The sequence below is a fragment of the Chenopodium album genome, chromosome 17 (assembly GCF_948465745.1).
Source record: "Chenopodium album chromosome 17, dcCheAlbu1.1, whole genome shotgun sequence".
Classification (NCBI taxonomy): Eukaryota; Viridiplantae; Streptophyta; class Magnoliopsida; order Caryophyllales; family Amaranthaceae; genus Chenopodium; species Chenopodium album.
In genome coordinates, this window is record NC_137850.1 from 9475571 (window position 1) to 9482661 (window position 7091).

Here is a 7091-nt window from a genome sequence, read left to right on the forward strand (position 1 = left end):
TGAATGATGTGTTTTAGCTTAGCAATGTATGTAGCTACTAATTAATTACTAACTTTTGTTTGTAATTGTTTTTATTTATAGATTCATATGTGAAGCACAAGTTTAGCTTGAAGACTACATATTTAGCTCAAGTGGAAAGCTCAAAAGTGTACATCCATTGTACTTGCTATATTGGTATGAGAAAGAAAGAAATAAATAATTTGATATAATGCTCTTTTGATGTGATTTCAAGCCTTAGACACTTACAACTAGGTGACATTGACATGTTATGAGAAAGAAATAGGTCATTTGGTTAAACATGTAGGAAATGGGCAAAGTAGAAGTCATATAGGCCATATTTGGGCCATTTTTGATAAAATGTGTCTTAAAACTTAGTAAAATGCTCTTTTGATGTCATTTTAAGCCGTAGACACCTAAGACTAGGTAATATTGACATGTTATGAGAAAGAAATAGATCATTTGATAAGAAATGTAGAAAATGACCAAATTAGAAGTCATATAGGCCATATTTGGGCCATTTTTGACAAAATGCGTCTTAAATCTTAGTCAAATGTTTTTTTGATGTCATTTCAAGCCTTAGACACCTAAGACTAGGTAATATTGACATGTTATGAGAAAGAAATAGTTCATTTGATTTGAAATGTATGTAGAAAATGGGCAAAGTAGATGTCATATAGGTCATATTTGGGCCATTTTTGATAAAATGCATCCTAAAACTTAGTAAAATGCTCTTTTGATGTCATTTCAAGCCTTAGACACGCAAGAATAGGTAATATTGACATGTTATGAGAAAAAAAATAGTTCATACATAATGTTTAACCTAATTTTTGTTTTTTTATAGATTCATATGTGAAGTACGAGTTTAGCTTGAAGACTACATATTTAGCTCAAGTGGGAAGTTCAAAAGTGTACGTCCATTGTACTTGCTATATTGGTATGAATTATAAACTTTACCAAGCTATATTTCTTTCTATTTATCCATTTAATAAAAGTTTTTTCATGATATTACAACTTGTGTATTATTGGTTAATTACAAATAAATACAACAATATATAGAATGCTTGCATCATCATATGCCTAGATACCCGTTCAAGGCTTTCTCATTAGGAGAAAGTCTTAAATAGTCCCCGGTTGGAACTGTTCTTGAATGTTTACTCTCACTTAGGTGGTGAATGTATGTCTTCTTTTCGATTTTAATGAACATCTTGGCTTACCATTTCCTCACCATGTTCTCTAGGTACATAGGTGGGTAAGTAATTATCTACATCGTGTACTTGGAGAACTAGGGGGAAATGCTGCCGGATTTTCCTTAAAATTGGAAAGTTGACATACATACACTAGTGAGATAGAGATTCAAAGATGGGTTAGGTTGGAGTGATAAGGACACTTTGAAAACATGCATTTTTTCACTATATGAATGGTAAATTCACGGTGTGTACTTGAAATTGATTTACATAAAATATGTAGCAATTATACATTATTCATAATATGTTATATATATGTGTAGAGAAAATTTACTAAATGGAGAAGGATCGTGGTTGGATATATGGTAGACATGATACATTAGAATTTTGGAATGGGGTTCAAGAGTTTTGCGAGAGGGCTTTATCTTATCAACGCAAAATGGGTGACGAAGGCCTTTATTGTCATTGTGTTGATTGTAATAATGTGAATGTGGTCAACAGTGTTGCAATCATTAGAGATCATGTATTTTGTCGTGGGTTTAGGCTTAAATACCATGTGTGGATTTGGCACGGTGAAGATGGAGAGTACAGTGGGGATCTTGATGGGAATGATGTGCATGATAGAAGCAACGAGATCATGTGGACGAGGAATACGGGAATGTTGAATATATTATTGATAATGGTGAGGATGGAGTTGAGGATGATCAGGTGGATGAGGTCGAGGATGAAGATGTGGAGGAGATGTTGCATAGTGTTGAAGGTGGCGTGTTTGAGTTATTATCGGAGGCTTCCAAAAAGTCTTTGTATCCTCGGTGCAAAAAATTGTAATATTCCGTGTTTTTTATACGTATTTTATTTAAAATAAGTACTCTGTGGGGTATTTAAAAATTTAAAATGAATTATTTATGATATTTTAATTATTTGTTTTAAACAAGTTTGGAAATATTTTATAAAAAGAAAGTTTTATTTAATTAATTATTTTATTAAAAGGGGATTTAATTTAGGAAAGTTTTATTTTAGTAAATTTTAATTAGGAATGAGTAAAAAGGTAAAGTTTAGGTAAGAAGGATTTCTAGAGAAAGGGGTATAAATATTCAACACTTGGGCAAATTAAACTTTGCCCAGAGTGGAGAATACCCAAGGTAAACTTTCTCTCCCTTCTCCTTTATTTTTCTTTCTTTTTTTTCTTTTTTTTCCCCTTCCCCTTCCCCTTTTCGGTTCACCAAGCCGGCCGCCACCAGCACTAGCCGGTAACAGCGGCGGCGCCACCAGCAGGCTGGCAGCAGCCGGCTGTGGTGCCGGTCTGCTGTCCGGCCACCTTCTTTTCGAAAAAAAAAATTAATCTTTTTGTTTTTCTTTTGTTTAAATCCTAGTAATTATAAATTATGGTTTTGTGTTAATTTTATGATGATTGATATTAAGTATGGTGCAAATTAATTTTCAGATTTTAATTCTAATTAAAAAGCCCCAATTTTGAAACCCTAGATTCATAGATAATTGATTATTGAAAGATTATTATTTAGGGTGGTTTAAACCTTTAATTTAAGGGTTTTAAAGCATAATTACAACAAGTTTTTATTAATATATGTTGCTGGAATTTTTGGTAGTATGCTAAAAATCAAATTTCTTGACAGAATTTTAATTACCCATTAATTGAGATTAAAGAATGAGGTTTTAAATAAATTTTCAGCTTGTTTTAATTAAATTATGAGTGGTTTAATAAGAGTATATATTGCTGGAAATTTGTGTAGAGTGGATTTTAATGTCATATTATGATTTTGGTTTGTAGGAGACTTTGAAGTGAGTGATTTCTATTAGTCGTGGCGATTTTAAGATCGTATTCAAGGTGCGTTCGAGTACTTAGCATATTTTTGATGATGTAGTAGCATGCTAGATGTGATTAATTAATTTCAAGTAGTATCATGCTAGATTATGATTGGAAATTGTGATTTGGTTGATATTGGTGATTGAATTACGAAACATGATTTATTTGTGATGGATTATTGATTTGAAAATAATCGTTTGGCATGTTGAATATGAACTACACTTTTATTATGGCATGATAGAAAGCATGTTTAATTAAACTAAATGTATAATTTGGTTTGAAATATTGAAAAGGAATTTTTATTATGGTTCATATAATTTTTATTAATGCTATAAGCATGAGGAAGGAGCTATGTAAGTGTCTATGTACACGAGGAATAAATTGTATGTTGGTGCCTTAGTACACTTAAGGTATTTTTTACACCGAGAGATAGGATTTGTGGCGCACTATGCGTTTAAGGTGTCTTTGACACCGAGGTAGATTTAAAAAGGGTTCAACATTAAATATTATGTGGTCACTAATTATTCAAGAATTAAATTGATATATTTGATTGTTTGAATAATTATTATGAGTGAATGATTATGGTTTGAGAGTCATCACCAAGTCTAATATATGTAAATAACGTAAAGTGAAAGAGATTACGCACCAAAACTCTTGAAACGTATATACCTTGAGTATGAACATATGGGGGGAGTTATGCGATTTTATATTTGACCATAACTTCTACTAGGAGTACAGGACGCTGTATTTTCCTTTTATTATTATGCGCAAGAATTCCACCACTTACGAGTGGTTCTTTTATACTTGCACGGTTAGCTCTCGTGTTAGTACCCCTTTATTGGGGCAGGTTAGGGGAAAACCCGTTTGATGCGTAATCAATACTAAATAAATTATTTTGTTACTTAGTTGAGAAGTCTTGTGGTGTGTGTGCTTGTAAACAGGTGCAACAAGGTAAGTTGTGTGTTGATAGGTAAAAGCATGTTAGTGTGTTTAATTATGCTCATATACTCAGCTTTGCTGATTGTGTGTTTGTTGGCCTTGTCTTTACCTTGGCCCTATGATGACCCATTTTTAATGGACAGTAGTGGAAGTAGAGAGAAGCTTTTCAGGTGATAAAGCATATTCATGATGGGCATTGATTGAAGAACGATTCATGCTAGTTTCCATAAGTTAATGATATGTTTATCGCTTTAATTATTTTATGATATTAATGTTTGTGAGACTAACGTGAAGGTTTTGAATTCGATTCGGTTTTGTTAGGGGCCTACAATGGTTCCAAGTTGTAGGTTGACTTTGTTTTACTTTGGTTTGACTTTACTTTCGTTGGTTGACTTTTAAGTCGAGTCGTTTTGAATGTTTTAAAGATAGTCTTCCGTTGTGTGTCTTTGATAGTTGCCTTAGCCGTTTTCACGTTTGCGGTAATGTCTTAAATTTTCCTAATTTGAGTTTTAAACAAAGCAAAACAGGTATTTTAAAAGAAAGGAATGTCTAGGGTGTTACAAAAATACTCCAAACTATCATCCTTGCTAACACTTTTTAACATTAAGTTGAAGCATGGGTGGACGAACATTAGTTTTACTTCTTTGTTGACCGCATTAAGTGAGATGTTGCCTGATGGGAATGAAATTCCTAAGTCTTACTATTATGCTAAGAAGCTCACGTGTCCATTTGATTTGGAGTATAAGAAGATACATGCATGTCCTAATGATTGTATTCTTTATCGAAATGAGTATGAAGAATTGAAGGAGTGTCCACGATGCAAGCGGCCGCGCTATAAGTGCATGAGTTTCAATCCTGGTACGGAGGGACCTCCTGCTAAGGTGTTGTGGTATCGTTCTATTATTCCAAGATTTAAGCGTCTATTCTCAACACCAAAAGACGCTAAATACTTGAGGTGGCATGTAGAGGGAAGAAAGAAAAACAGAATGCTGCCGCATCCAGCTGACTCCCCGGAATGGAAGAACATTAATTTGAAGTTTGGGAAATTTGGTGACGAAGTCAGAAATTTAAGGCTTGGGTTGTGCACTAATGGGATGAATCCATTTGGCACTCTTAGTACCCAACACAGTACATGGCCGGTACTTTTAGTGATCTACAATTTGCCTCCTTGGTTGTGCATGAAACGTAAGTATGTAATGCTTTCACTGCTAATAACGGGGCCTAGGCAACCTGGAAACGACATAGATGTTTACCTTGCGCCACTTATTAACAATTTGAGAAAGATGTGGGACGAAGGGGTTTCCTTTTTTGATGCTCATAAGAAGAGATGTTCACATTGCGTACAGCCCTTATGTGGACCATGAATGACTTCCCTGCATATGGCAACTTGTGTGGGTATAAGGTAAAAGGAAAAAAAGCTTGCCCCATATGTATTGATGACACATCAAGCATATACCTTAAGAATTCTCGCAAAAATGTCTACGTGCGGACTTGAAGGTTCCTTAAGCGTGATCACCCGTACCGTAGGCAGAAAAAGGCTTTCGATGGGATAGTGGAAGAGGAGACTGCGCCTAGGCCATTGACCGGTGAAGAGGTTTATGCTCGAGTTAAGGGTATACGAATGGTGTTTGGAAAATCAGAAAAAGTTGCGGTCTCAACTGCTTTCTTTAAAAAAAGAATCAATCTTTTGGAAGCTTCTGTACCGGAAAGAACATGACGTTAGGCATTGTCTTGATGTGATGCATATAGAGAAGAATGTGTGTGATGAACTCGTGGGAACGCTGATGAATATTCAAGGCAGAACAAAGGATGGAAAGGGTGCACAGTTAGTTTTGCAAGAGATGGGGGTTCATCCAGAATTATGGCCTCAGGATAAGGTTAGAAAAGGAAAGGAACCAGAAAAGGAAAATGTAAATGTTTCGAAAACAGGAAAAGGGAAGAGCAAAGGAAAAGGAAAGGCCATGCATGCGTCAAAGAAGAAAGATGAGGGTAAAGGCAAGGATGAAAAGACTTATTTACCACCGGCTTGCTACACATTGTCAAGGGTAGAAAAACGGATGTTTTGTGCATGTCTGTATGGCATTAAGGTTCCATCAGGGTACGCATCTGATAGGCTAAAGTCGTATCACCTAATCAAAAGAATAACCTAAAACCACTAACTAATAATAGATAGGGAAGTAGGGTCGAATCCACAGGGAAACAATGTTCTTCTATTCCTAATTAATTATTATAATCTAAACTATCAAGTAACCAAATTTATTTCTATTAAAAGGGAATTAAACTACGAAGATTAAGAATAGGGAGAATCAATTAATAAAAGGCCTTGGGTCACAGGTTCACCAATAATTAATATTCCGGGATAAAACATAACAATCAATTATTAACATTGCACATATAACATGATTAATAGGCTCTCGCAATTTATTAATCAACATAGATCTAACAGGCTCTCGCAATTTACTAGATCTAAGTTCCTATTGAAAATAGCCTTAATATCAAATTAACATCTGCTCGATTCATCAATTCAATATTGCTATACTTTTACAATCAAATCACATCTGCTCGATTCATAATCTAATTGTAAAGAATTAAAACAATTCAATAAGAAATCATCATGCAATATCAATAATCAATAATAACAAATTATCCTTTCAAATTAATTATGGGTCCCCCAAAACCCTAGAACTAAACTACTCACACATAATTAAATCTAAACTAATCAAAGCAAATAAAGAAGACATAATTAAGATCAAAGCAAGAAAACAAACAATAAAGAGAGAAGAAAGAATACCCGAAGAGGGAAAATTGGAATTGCACTAAAAAGGTAGAATCTTGAGTTTAAGAAAAAAAAAACACCAACTAAAAAGCTCTCTAGACTTTGAGTATAAGAGAAAGGATAATGAAAAACCGTAGTTAAGAAAGATTACAAAAGAGTATTAAAACTAAGCTCGACAAATTAGCCAAATCGAACTTCCTAAACGGCTGCAAACACACGTGCCTGATCAGGCCCGCCTTTTTTCAATTACGCTTGTTTCTGGGCAGCCGCCCGATCGAGCCTATGGCCGCCCGATCAGGCTCGGCTTGCTTTGGTCGAAACTTGATCCTCTCTTCTAATTCCTTGAGCTTCAAATGGCGAGGCCCAA